The following is a 14,118-nucleotide window of genomic DNA, read 5'->3' as shown; positions in this document are numbered from 1 at the left end:
CAGTCTAGTCCCATTCTAGTCCCAGTCCAGTCCCAGTGCAGTCCCAGTTCAGTCCCACAGTCCCAGTCCAGTCCCTGCCCTGTCTCAGTCCAGTCCCAGTTCAGTCCCAGTTCAGCCTCAGTCAAGTCCCAGTCTAGTCCCAGTGCAGTCCCAGTACAGTCCCAGTCCAGTCCAAGTCAAGTACCAGTCCAGTCCAGTCCCAGTCTAGTCCCATTCTAGTCCTAGTCTAGTCCCAGTCCAGTCCCAGTCCAGTCCTAGTCCAGTCCCAGTTCAGCGTCAGTCCAATCTTAGTCCAGTCCCAGTCCAGCCCCAGTCCAATCTTAGTCCTGTCCCAGTCCAGTCCCTGTCCTGTCCCAGTCCAGTTCCAGTTCAGTCCCAGTCCTGCCTAAGTCCAGTCCCAGTCCAGTTCCAGTCCAGTCACAGTCCAGTCCCAGTCCAGTCCCAGTCCAGTCCCAGTCCAGTCCCAGTCCAGTCCCAGTCCAGTATCCAATCCAGATCCAGTTCAGTCCCGTTCCAGTCCAGTCCCGTTCCAGTCCAGTCCCAGTCCAGTTCCAATCCCAGTCAAGTACCAGTCCAGTCCCAGTCAAGTACCAGTCCAGTCCCAGTCCAGTTCCAGTCCAGTCCCAGTTCAGTCCCAGTTTAGTCCCAGCCCAGTCCCAGTCCAGTCCCAGTCCAGTCCCAGTCCAGTCCCAGTCCAGTCCCAGTCCAGTCCCAGTCCAGTCCCAGTCCAGTCCCAGTCCCAGTCCAGTCCCAGTCCAGTCCCAGTCCAGTACCAATCCAGTCCCAGTTCAGTCCCAATCCAGTCCCCGTTCAGTCGCAGTTCAGTCTCAGTCCAGTCCCAGTCCAGTCCCAGTCCAGTCCTAGTCCAGTCCCAGTTCAGTCCCAGTCCAATCTTAGTCCAGTCCCAGTCCAGTTCCAGTTCAGTCCCAATCCCAGTCCAGTCCCAGTCCAGTCCCAGTTCAGTCCCAGTCCAGTTCCAGTCCAGCCTCAGTACAATCCCAATCCAATCCCAGTCCAGTCCCAGTCCAGTCCCAGTCCAGTCCCAGTCCGGTCCCAGTCCAGCGTCAGTCCAGTCTTAGTCCAGTCCCAGTCCAGTCCCAGTCCAGTCCCAGTCCAGTCCCAGTCCAGTCCCAGTCAAGTCCCAGTCCAGTCCCAGTCCAGTCCCAGTCCAGTCCCAGTCCAGTCCCAGTCCAGTCCCAGTCCAGTCCCAGTTCAGCGTCAGTCCAATTTTAGTCCAGTCCCAGTCCAATCTTAGTCCAGTCCCAGTCCAGTCCCTGTCCTGTCCCAGTCCAGTTCCAGTTCAGTCCCAGTCCTGCCTAAGTCCAGTCCAGTCCCAGTCCAGTCCCAGTCCAGTCCCAGTCCAGTCCCAGTCCAGTCCCAGTCCAGTCCCAGTCCAGTCCCAGTCCAGTCCCAGTCCAGTCCCAGTCCAGTCCCAGTTCAGCGTCAGTTCAGCGTCAGTCCAGTCCCAGTCCAGTCCCAGTCCAATCTTAGTCCAGTCCCAGTCCAGTCCCTGTCCTGTCCCAGTCCAGTTCCAGTTCAGTCCCAGTCCTGCCTCAGTCCAGTCCCAGTCCAGTCCCAGTCCAGTCCCAGTCCAGTCCCAGTCCAGTCCCAGTCCAGTCCCAGTCCAGTCCCAGTCCAGTCCCAGTCCAGTCCCAGTCCAGTCCCAGTCCAGTCCCAGTCCAGTCCCAGTCCAGTCCCAGTCCAGTCCCAGTCCAGTCCCAGTCCAGTCCCAGTCCAGTCCCAGTCCAGTCCAGTCCCAGTCCAGTCCCAGTCCAGTCCCAGTCCAGTCCCAATTCAGTCCCAGTCCAGTCCCAATCCAGTTCAGTCCCGTTCCAGTCCAGTCCCAGTCCAGTTCCAATCCCAGTCAAGTACCAGTCCAGTCCAGTTCCAGTCCCAGTCCAGTCCCAGTCCAGTCCCAGTCCAGTCCCAGTTCAGTCCCAGTTCAGTCCCAGTTCAGTCCCAGTCCAGTCCCAGTCCAGTCCCAGTCCAGTCCCAGTCCAGTCCCAGTCCAGTCCCAGTCCAGTCCCAGTCCAGTCCCAGTCCAGTCCCAGTCCAGTCCCAGTCCAGTCCCAGTCCAGTCCCAGTCCAGTCCCAGTCCAGTCCCAGTCCAGTCCCAGTCCAGTCCCAATCCAGTCCCAGTCCAGTCCCAGTCCAGTCCCAGTCCAGTCTCAGTCCAGTCCAGTCCCAGTCCAGTCCCAGTCCAGTCCCAGTTCAGTCCCAGTCCAATCTTATTCCAGTCCCAGTCCAGTTCCAGTTCAGTCCCAGTCCTGCCCAAGTCCAGTCCCAGTCCAGGCCCAGTCCAGTCCCAGTCCAGTCCCAGTCCAGTCCTAGTCCAGTACCAGTCCAGTACCAGTCCAGTCCAGTTCCAGTCTAGTCCCATTCTAGTCCTAGTCTAGTCCCAGTCCAGTCCCAGTCCAGTCCCAGTCCAGTCCCAGTCCAGTCCAGTCCCAGTCCAGTCCCAGTCCAGTCCCAGTCCAGTCCCAGTCCAGTCCCAGTCCAGTCCCAGTCCAGTCCCAGTCCAGTCCCAGTCCAGTCCCAGTCCAGTCCCAATCCAGTCCCAGTCCAGTCCCAGTTCAGTCCCAGTTCAGTCTCAGTCCAGTCCCAGTCCAGTCCCAGTCCAGTCCTAGTCCAGTCCCAGTTCAGTCCCAGTCCAATCTTATTCCAGTCCCAGTCCAGTTCCAGTTCAGTCCCAGTCCTGCCCAAGTCCAGTCCCAGTCCAGGCCCAGTCCAGTCCCAGTCCAGTCCCAGTCCAGTCCTAGTCCAGTACCAGTCCAGTACCAGTCCAGTCCAGTTCCAGTCTAGTCCCATTCTAGTCCTAGTCTAGTCCCAGTGCAGTCCCAGTTCAGTCCCACAGTCCCAGTCCAGTCCCAGTCCAGTCCCAGTCCAGTCCCAGTCCAGTCCCAGTCCAGTCCCAGTCCAGTCTCAGTCCAGTCTCAGTCCAGTCTCAGTCCAGTCTCAGTCCAGTCTCAGTCCAGTCTCAGTCCAGTCTCAGTCCAGTCTCAGTCCAGTCTCAGTCCAGTCTCAGTCCAGTCTCAGTGCAGTCTCAGTTCAGACCTAGTCCAGTCCCAGTACGGTACCAGTCCATTACCAGTCCAGTCCCAGTCTAGTCCCAGTCTAGTCCCAGTCTAGTCTAAGTCTAGTCCCAGTCTAGTCTAAGTCTAGTCCTAGTCTAGTCCCAGTCCAGTCCCAGTACAGTCCCATCTAGTCTTAATGCAGCCCACGTCTAGTCGCAGTTCAGACCCAATCCAGTCCCAGTCCTAGTCCTATTCCAGTCCAGTCCCAGTCCAGTCCCTGCCCTGTCCCAGTCCAGTCCCAGTTCAGTCCCAGTCCAGCCTCAGTCTAGTCCCAATCTAGTCCCAGTTCTGTTCCAGTTCAGTTCCGCAAAGCCCACAGTTGATTTTTAAATCGCGCATAAGAAAATCAAACGGGTTTGTTAACTGCTGAAACCGTCGGTGCATATTCTTAAATTCTGAGACGAAACCTGCAAAGACGCTGCTTCTTTTCCCTTGTTTTGACACTTGTTCTTTTTTTCATCACAGTTGACCATCCAGTTTCAACTATTTCCTTGGCTGTTTCACCTAATCCCCGGGTGAACTCTTCTGAGCACAATAAAAGTGTATCAAACTCGCGAATTGCTAAATTCATTCGTTAAATTAACTTGTTTATAACTAATCAATAATAAACTAACCGGATGATTTGAAATACTCGTTTAAGTCTTCGTAAAACAAAAATCACATTGAATATTTTATTTGGGATACCAATACTTTCACGCAAAAAGCTGCTGGCTGCAACTGACAGTTCGTGACAGCAGCTGACTGGCAGCAGATGAAGTTACATTTTTTCCTCTTTGCAAGTCCCGTCCCAGCTTAAATTAACCCTCGATATAGTAATTTCAACAGCAATAGTTTTTTATGTGTCATGTAAAAACAAATTAATTTTGAATGTATGTTCCAACCAAATTTATCTTAAAATCAAAGGGCCATTCCAGTCTTAGGCATTAAATTTCGACAGTGATTCAAATCTATTAAAAAATATCATTTGGTTTTCTTGGGAAATTCATTTGTATTAATTATTGCTTTGTGTGTGTTTTATTATTGACGATGATATTTTTCGACACTTTCAGTCTTTATAGCAAGCTAAGTAAGTTTCGCGTCTACTATCCGACGTTTTGGTGTGTGTGTTTCAACTTCTTTTGAGATTTAGAGGCTCACAAAACGCAGCTTCTAAATCCATGAAGAAGGTGAAATACACACCGAAACGTCGGATAGTAGACGCGAAACTCGATCTAACTTGTTTCAAAGACAGAAATTTAGTACTTTAACTAAATTTAAAATAATCGAAAATATGCGCTCCCTATATTTTTTGGCATTTTTTTCTATGCCTGAAGTATGATTTCGAGCAACATAGACACGAATGTCAACCACTTTCCCACTACTTTATTATCACTTCATTTGACGGAATCAGTCACTGTCATTCATTAGAATAAAATTTATTGATTCGACGGAAGCATCTGCCCGCGGAACCCCAAGCCACATCATCGCACTCCGGAATAGTGCAGCCTGAATTATTCAATCGTGCAAAATGACCTCTACGATGGCGGTTATGGCGCTGTTTAATCCAATGGCTCCACTACGCATTATGCTTTTCAACACATGCAACAACTCGAGTGCCAGTAAAGTATTCAGAATGCAGTGGAACAAAAATCACCTATTCCCCTCCTTCCGGGTCCCAACCTGCAACAAACGACCTGTCGAACGGTCATTGAGCAAAAACAAAGCTCTGAAGCACCATCGCCATTGTTGGCGCTGATGGTTGAAGCGCGCGCTAATGGGCACTGTACATAGGACAACACTCACTCACAGTGGACACATACAATGTGTACATCGCAGGATTAAGTACGCATCGCTGCCGGCTGCTGCCGGGCTGTCCATGGCTGATGGGGCCGCGCGGATTTACGACGCAATCCAGTTTATGATTCCCTCGCGGAAAGCTTTACTGCACCAAATGCAATGCCATTGCTGCTTTTGTCCTGTCCAGGGCCCGGGCGATCCCCGTGTGCAGTCCGCATGGCTCGGCCATGACAGCACTGCTATTTTACATAGCCTCCAAACTGGACCGATTCCGTGGACGCAGTGTACAGAAGCTGCCAGGCATCATCTCGTTTGGTTGCGCTCGAATTACTCTTGGGGCATAATTTGTTAATTTTACAGATAAGTGTGCAGTGGCCATGTTTTTGTTCCTTGGGACAATAATCTAATTTCGCGCTATCGAAAAAGCGGCAGCGAGATGGCTGACACAATTTTGGAATGGCATAAGAGGTATGTGCTGCGGGACAATGCTAGTTTAACAGCTCAAAATGTCCTATCTCCTATCTGCACAATTCTGAACGATTCAATCAAACTTAGTTGAGTAACCATTAACCAAGAATATAGAAACATGTTTCACACCGTGCGAATAGGAGCAATGGCCAAGTTAAAAACAGTTGATTTTTAACTGCTTGCTACATGTTGTAATATCAATCGTTTTTTGCCGCACTATAGTGCACTGCACGTTATGCAGTGAACGGTTTGAAAAGCACTCGACGTAAATTGAACGATGCGTCAAGTTCAATTTTGTTCTATGGACACGCTGTCATATTTCGATTCAGATATTTATTGTTTAATGAAAATTAAAGTTAACATGAGTCATAATCAACAGTTTCACTTACAAAACCAGAGATTCTTCATCATCATCAAACACCTCCACCATACCTGAAACAAGAGAATAGAGAGAGAGAGAAAAAAAAAATGTTAAAATATTTTCAAATCGTTTAATTAGCTCGTTATGCACTCAATCTCAATCAAAATCTCACACCCTCTTTCTCCCCAACCGCAGCCTGCTTAAGTGGAAGTTCTGTTAGTTGCTCATTATTCCATCAATAATCCCGCTCCAATCCGTTGAACTTCCCCAATCAGCCACCTTCGGCAAAGGTGACACGTTCCACGCCACCTTGTATCAGTCACCCGCCCCACTTCAATCCACTCCAAAAAATGGAACATAACTGCCAATGACATGTTTCATCCCAGAGATTCCTAATAACCGTCTAATTAAATTATAAGCCCTTGTCTCACCGTTCGTCCGCCTCACCTGGCACACTTTTTGCCGGTCCCGTTCGATCATTGTTCAGTTTTGCCCGGGATTCGGGGCTCGGGGCTCCCTGCAGCCCCGTTATGTACGACGAAACTTTGAGCGCCTAAGTGAAAATACCGACGCACTACGGTGTGACGATGACGATGCCGAGAGACGGCAGACAGGAAGCGACTGCCAGGGATTTATCCCAATTATTATCACTACTTTTGTATCAAGAGCTGCTGGTAGCGACACCCGGCAGAAGAGGTGAACGAAGGAAGGGCGAGAAGCGGACGAAAGTTCTGCCAGGGATTTAGAAGGAATGGCTGTTACATCGGAACGTAATCGACCGGAGAAACGGGAGATGGGAAGGGACACGGCCATCTGCACCTCGACTGGATTTTGTTGTGTCACGATGCGATCAACCGAACCGGGGAGCAGCGCAGGACGAAGGCGTCTGTTTGAGCGAGTGGGACGGTATTCTGTGTGGGTGGTTGATTAGAGAGGTGGGACGAGAGTTTCGTTGTCAGCTGGAAGATGGGTGGGCGTGACGAGTTGCTGCGTTTTGAAGATGATCATTAATTATCGTTCCATTATTATCTGGTGAAAATTTTCGGTGGAATTTAGGCTTCTCTTCTGCTGTGATATTTATAAATTGTGATACCATGGAATATTGACAAGAACAGTCCTTACGTCGATGAAGCAATGATGTTATTCAGTTCAAGTCAATGAAGCAATGATTCATGGAATTCCATCGCAGACGACGAAAAAAATGAAAAGAAGTGAAGACACATAAAATAAAATTAGATTGACAGACAAATGAGCAAAATTAGAAAATCAATAAAAAATAAGGGATGCGAAAGGACATGGAAAAATTAAAAACAGGAAAATTAGAATACGAGAAAATGTGCAAATTAGAAAGCATAAAAAATCCGAATTAAAAAAAAATAGAAAATAAAAGTATGATCAAATAATAAAATAAAAAAACGTAAAAATAAAAATAAAAACAAGAATATTAAAAAATGAGAAGAAATTTAGAAAAAAAAACCCAAATTAATCCACCTAGCGGTGATGATGCCTTTCTCGTGTGTCGTAAAATGTAATGTAAAAATCACGTAAGAAAGGTCAAAAAAGCACTTTAGGAGAATAGATCACATTTTTTATCATTTTGTTTCAATAATTCCGAAACGCAATGTCCAATCGGGCCAATTTTCAATAGCAAACAATGGAACCGCATTCCCCGTCGAATGGTTGATGCGAGTAAATCGGGTAATGCTAAGTGACAAAAAGTGAGTCTACAAAATTTTACATACACACATATACATACACACAAACAAACAGACATCACCTCGGTTCGTCGAGCTGATTCGATCGGTATATAACACTATGGGCCTTCGGGCCTTCTATCAAATGTTCATTTTGAGAGTAATCCTATAGCCTTTCGGTACAACTTTGTTGTACGAGAAAGGCAAATATATAAAATGATAAAATGAGAAAATGAGAAAATGAGAAAATGAGAAAATGAGGAAATGAGGGAGGAAAATCAATTTTATGAAAATTGCAGATTGCATGAAACATTCAAATAAACAATAGCTAAAGCCGATTTGGTAGATACCGAAATTAGAATCCCAGGTAGACCTCTGTGCCCGACCAGTTAGTCATAACAAAATTTTATCACAATTATATCAATGACATAATTTGTTATAGTATCCCGACCAGTATATAGTAACATATTTATATCAGAACTTGTTATTCTATTACAGCAGTTTTTTTTATAACAGCGGTTGTTTTGAAACATGTACCATTAGTAATTGAAATAACAAAAATTGTAACGAAACATCTTCTACATTTAACAAAAATATTACCAAATATTAATAACATAATTGAACAAAAATATAACTCGATGTGTTGCAAAAAAAAGTGATGAAAATGATTATTTAATAATTTGTTATATTCAAAAGAGTAATCACTGACACATATTCATTCCGAAAATTGACGGTGCACAGCCGAATATGAATGTGTTTAGAAGTGAAGTGACAGAGAAGGCCGATAGGCTTCATAAAAAATACACAGGATTTTGTTTTTACACGATTTTTTTTCGTTCATATTTTTAATCGTGTGACTTCAATTTGCCACCAAACTCTTCGCAACATGTTTAAAAAAATCCAGAATAAATCAAGAAAAAAAAACACATGATAATTAATATAGGGTAACCGGCGGTAATGTTGGCCCTGGATGTAACATTGGCTCATCACGCAAATTAATCAATATTTCAGCGATAATACGTCGATTTGTAAAGAGATGTTACCCACAGCTTCTTTAGAAAAGTGTATCAAACATATATCTGCTTCATACCTCTAGATTTATACACTTCTTAAACTATTAAAAGCAATTATCTTGCGTGAAAAAATCACTTTGACTCGGTTTTTAGCAGCCATGTTTTGTTGACTTATGCAGGCTGGCTGTGCTAGAGTTTTTCTTTTGCCCAATAAAAGAGTTTTCTGAATGAACATACCTGCTTTCGAACATCAGATGAATGGATAACAACCACACTATGTCAGTTATCATTTTTATTTCACAATTTCCATTAGTATAGCGACACAATTAACCAAAACTTTTTTGGACAATACTGGGGGCTCCCGTAGCCAAATGGTGACATGCGCTTTCGATTTGTAGCACTACGTTAGTATAGGTGAAACTCTAAAATCAAAACATTCTCACCAATAACCCGTACTGGAGAAAATAACCGAAAGCTGCAGATAGAATATCCGATGCTTGCGATTAGGTTGCTAAGAATTTTTGTAAAAACAGGTTAATCCACTCAGCGGTTAAGTTTCATTCGCAAATAACATAATGCTAAACTGAACCCACACCAAGCCTCTAGTAATGCTTCATGTATAGGCGAAACGTTCTGCTATAGTGGAGTTCTAGCAAAATGACGTTGCTTTCATTGATTTTAGCCCCTATGACGATGGACGGAAATACCTGCCGTGTCCCTACCGAAAAAGTATTCTCTCAACTCGGGAAGTTGAAACACGTGAGAATTTTGAGAGGATTCACAACAGCTGATCGATATAGAGAGGAGTGGAATCAAACGCACGTACCAATCATGAAACTTCAATGCAGGCAGAGTTAAAAACAAGCATCCAATAATTGTATTTATGAATAATTGTGTAATAATATCAGGTAGTTGGCACAGTTATAACTGTTTATGCACAGTACAAAGCAAGGAATTGCCTTGAATAAGTTTTACAATTGGCTTTTTTCAGTAGTGCGTTATGCATCATCCCCACCTAAAGCATTGTGTACGTTTTGGAAAAAAGTTTCCTTGAGAGTATCGCGAGCGCGAGAGCAACACAACTGCCACGGTTTCAACTAGCAGTAAATCTCAAAGTTATGCGGCAGCCAATAATTCTCGCTTAACTTTTCAAAAGGTCCTAAGTAACATTTTTTTCATGAATTAATTTGAGTACTGCAATCAAAAGCTTTCATGTTGTTCTGTTGATTGCGCTATTCAAATTAATTCATGAAAAAAATGTTACTTAGGACCTTTTGAAAAGTTAAGCGAGAATTAACGTATGCAATTTGTTTGAAGGCACAACATGAGGCCTTTTTGCAATTGCAATTTTTAATACAGTTTTCATTTTTCTAAACTTCTTCACTTGCAAATATGGTGAATATTTGTGAAATAAATGGTTCATAAATAGTATTTTCGTTAGCATGTCCTTGGCAAGCGTGCTATTGGGGGAATCTGAAACGCACTCTTACAATCAATGTGGTAGTATTTTACATGCAACCAATTAGAATTCACGCTCAATAAGATGATTTGATTTTCTCTGTTTGTTTGCATGCTGCCTTTATTCAACGCAAGCAAAATGACTGGTACTATAAACAGCAACCCATCTTTATCTCTCGTATGTTCGAAATCAACAATCACTCGTCCCAAGTGGGCTGAAAAATTATCCACTTGATAGGGACAAGGATGCCGACATTTTGTCCATTTCTCTCGAGACTTTCGCTGGTTTAAATGAGATATTGCGGACATTCATCGTCGTTTTTTGCTATTTGGCGTCAAAACCAAATGTAAGCAAGCCGGCTGGAGGAATAATTCTGGTTGGAAATGCAATATATGGAGATTTATAACGATAAATCTGTTTGAAACTGAATTTTTGAACAGGAAAGAGTTGTTCGGCAGAAAGTCACAAGGCTGAAAGTTGTTAGGCCGAATCGTTTAACCGAAAAGACTATTTGGTAGAATGGTAGAAGCCTACCCGAGCAAAGCTTAAGAGCAAATCGATAACTTGTTTTAATGTTGTGAAATCATCAATTTTGTTTACTTGATTTGATATCTTTTTGGTTGTTCTAACGGTTCATCTTACTATCTTGATGTGACATTGACATCAGATCAAAAACTATTTCTGCTGTCGATGAGGTAGTTGCTGGAAAATCCAATGTAAATGTTAGTATGGCTTTGTAATAATCGAAAGAGAAAGTAAATTACGGACAAATTACCAGTTCGGCTGAATGTCCATTTCGGCTGTATGTCGTTTTCGATAAAAAAATAGGGCAAAGTGCCCAATAGTGGACTCTCAATCAATAGTGGACCCTCCTGCCATTTTAGCATTATTATAGCACAATGTAAACATTTTTCCATGAAATTCCATCGGGAGAACCTACCTTACAATCCTATGATTTGATTACATGCATTGGAAATGCTATGTAAAGTAAAATTAAATGTTTTTTTTACAATTCAATAAAAAATAAACACGAGAGTGTCCATTATAGGAATATTTTGGGGGATCCATAATAGGGAAGAAGAACGTCCCGAAACGAAACATGAAAATCAAATGAAGTGTCGACTATAGGAAAGAAATTTCCTATTATGGACCCCCAGGGGGTCTACTATATGGCGAATTCAGTCAGACTTTAAAATGTTAATTTCAAAGATAAAACGTCGTGTATTTGAGTGTTTTATGTATGTATCGTGAAGAGAAGATGCAGAACTTGTTATTAGATATCAAGCAGAATTAATATGTTGAAAATTTCTACTCCTCATGACAGGAAGAGCAAAATTCCGCCACTATTGGGTATTTTACCCTACATTTTTGGTCAGACCATTTTTGACCTGATAACATTTTCGATAACCCGAGCAAAAATGAATAACTAATTGATAACAAATTCTAATATCCGGTTATCAAACATATTGATAACTGAACTTGTTATCATTTTGACTGAATTAACAGCCAACATAACAAATATGATACCAGAAATTTGTTCCTGAAATAACTACCTGAAAACAAATTAGGTTATCACTGATACCAAATTGATAACACATTTTGTTATACATATTATTAACTCAAATAACTAATTTAGTTATTATTTAGTTATCAGCCATCACTGTTTTATCGACCAAAATAGTTAAATCTTCTTTGCCGACTTCGTTACGCATTGAAAAAAATGTTGGCATTCACTGGGATTCGAACTCGAATCGAGTGTTTGTACGGCGTCATCTCTAGGCACTCACCCAATTACGCTTTCTTGAGTAGCAGGAGAGGAAAGCACTATGCTTTCTACGATCTTGCATTTACTGAAGACTATTTATAATCAAATCATGAGGCCATGACCATTTATGTAAATTACAGTCGGCTGGACAGAGTGCAAACCAGAATAACTTTGATAAGAAAATTATTTTGAGCTTTTTAGTGGAATGTTTTCACCTGTCATAAGACGAGTTTATATCATTCCACGTCGAGCAACCGTGCGAGACAGTCGATAGTCCGCGTACGCTCAATTGCTTTTCGGGTTTTCCTTGAATTCTCATTCTTCTCTTACCGAAGATCAGTGGAAGAGTTTTTTATTGGAGAACCATTAAGTAGCCTTCAGCTAAGTTGTGAAAAACTAGTGTTTTGAGTGATTCTGAGAGATTTCTGGCGTCCATCGACACCCGAGTTTCTTCACCCCACGCAGGCGGTTCCTCGTGGTGGTGAACTCCGTTCTACATCAGACACCATCATAGCCATTGGAAATCATCCTACCAACAATCGCCGCCTCACCATCGCCCCCCGCGGTCCATACCATCCAGCTGCTGTGTGAGATAGGAGAGCAGCCAACGCACACGTCTGTCCGGTACGTCCACCATTGTCGGCCCGGTGTGCGCTGCAGTGTGCACAGTAGCCTAAGAGTTAAGTATATTCTTCTTCGTTGATTCCCCTTTTCAACCTGACTTTATTCGATTAGTTATATAAAGGGTGTGTGTTTTTTTTATTCATTCCTTTTCACTTGTCTTTCCCTGTGTGATCAATTTTTTTTGTTTTTTTTTTCTGTCCCTGTGATAAGTGTGTAATTTTAAAATAGTGTGTACCTCGCTGCAGCGGCGCGTTTCGTGTCCGCAATGCGCGAAGGTGATGATGGCGGGGGTACATCGTATTCCCTGTCTGATACTTCGTTGCCTTCTGGTGTACCGAGAGAAAGCAAAATGGACACCAACAACACAGTTGCATTCCCCATGAACCCCCGCCACAAGGCCTACCCTCCCGACTCTAGTGGGCCGTATGTTGTTTTCTTTCGACCCAAAGACAAACGATTGAATATTAGCCAGATCAGCAAAGATCTGGAAAAGCGTTTCTCGTCTGTCACGACCATTGACATGGTTGGGTCTAGTAAGCTGCGCGTCACTTGTTCTGATCGCAAACAGGCCAACGAGATTGCGACCTTTGAGCTCTTCACTCTTGAATATAAAGTTTATCTCCCATCAGCAGAGTGTGAAATCGCGGGGTGGTCACGGAGGGGAGCATGACATGCGATGAATTGAAACAAGGTTTCGGCCGTTTCAAAAATGCTTCTCTGCCTCCTGTAGAGATATTGGACTGCAAACAAATGCATTCAGTGTCGCAGGAGGGGGAGAAACGAGTTTTTTCGCCTTCAGACTCTTTCTGTGTGACCTTCTCCGGGTCCGCACTGCCTGATTATGTAGTGATTGGCAAACTTCGTCTACCGGTTCGGCTGTATGTACCGAAGGTGATGAATTGTGTTAATTGCAAGCAGCTGGGCCACACCGCTCAGTACTGCTGCAATAAACCTCGCTGTGCATCGTGCGGAGAGAAGCATGTGGATGGCGCGTGCAAGACGGCGCCGAAATGTGTTTATTGCAACGAAGGCCCTCCGCATGCTCTCGAAGCCTGCCCGACGTACATACAGCGGCGAATTCATCAGAAGCGGTCCCTTCAACAGCTAAGATGCTGAGGAAGGCCACTTCACCGATTGTTACTGACACCATCTACGCTTCTCTTCCTTTGGACGATCAAGGTAGTACTGACTCTGAAGTTGGAAATGGGGTTCCCTTTGTTTTCAAAGGCCCAACGAGGAAACGTAGCAAACAGAGCCAGCGACCCTCGAAGAGGCCTAGAAAACTGCCTCAAAATGAGCCTCAATCCAACATGGCCAATTGCAAAGCGGGTGGAAATACTCAAAAACGTTCAACTTTTGTGGTTTCACATCAGGATGAACGAGAGTTTCCACCGCTTCCGGGTACATCTAAAATCCCAGATGTCCCAAGTTTTTCGAATTTTCAGCCAGGAAGAGAGCATAGAGAACGAACGGAGCATCCTCCGAGCGCTCCAATGTTCACGCTTTCTGGCATCGTAGAGGTCATTCTCAATTTCTTTGATGCTTCCGACTCAGTGAAGAACATTGTCAAAACAATTCTTCCTTTAGTGACTCCTCTCCTGAAGCAACTGGCTTCAAAAATGCCCCTCCTCGAGTCATTCGTATCCTTCGATGACTAACTTCGTCGATAAGGCTCAAATGATTTCGGTATTCGAGTATTTTTCCTAAATTAGATATTTTTAAATTTTTAGTTAACAAATTACAATGTGATGTTTTTGCACTATGTGAAACATGGCTAACTCCAGATGTGAACCTTCATTTTCCCGATTTTAACATCATTCGCCGCGATCGGGCAAATCGATATGGAGGTGTGCTGTTAGGGATCAAAAAACAGCACTCCTTCTA

At 44.1% G+C, this 14,118-nt stretch overlaps 1 protein-coding gene and 1 pseudogene across 3 annotated transcripts in view; both read right to left on the bottom strand.

Annotated features, from left to right (window-relative positions):
* Positions 1 to 14,118, bottom strand: part of LOC134213214 (protein O-mannosyl-transferase TMTC2-like) — a 759,458-nt gene that overhangs the window by 454,565 nt on the left and 290,775 nt on the right. The gene's annotated exons all lie outside the window — the stretch shown is intronic.
* The window catches only part of LOC134216573 (amyloid protein-binding protein 2-like), a 95,412-nt pseudogene continuing 86,997 nt past the window's right edge, over positions 5,704 to 14,118 (bottom strand).

This window comes from Armigeres subalbatus, chromosome 2 (assembly GCF_024139115.2).
Source record: "Armigeres subalbatus isolate Guangzhou_Male chromosome 2, GZ_Asu_2, whole genome shotgun sequence".
NCBI lineage: Eukaryota > Metazoa > Arthropoda > Insecta > Diptera > Culicidae > Armigeres > Armigeres subalbatus.
The sequence above is the reverse complement of the archived record's forward strand: the minus strand, read 5'-3'. Positions and strand labels throughout refer to the sequence as shown.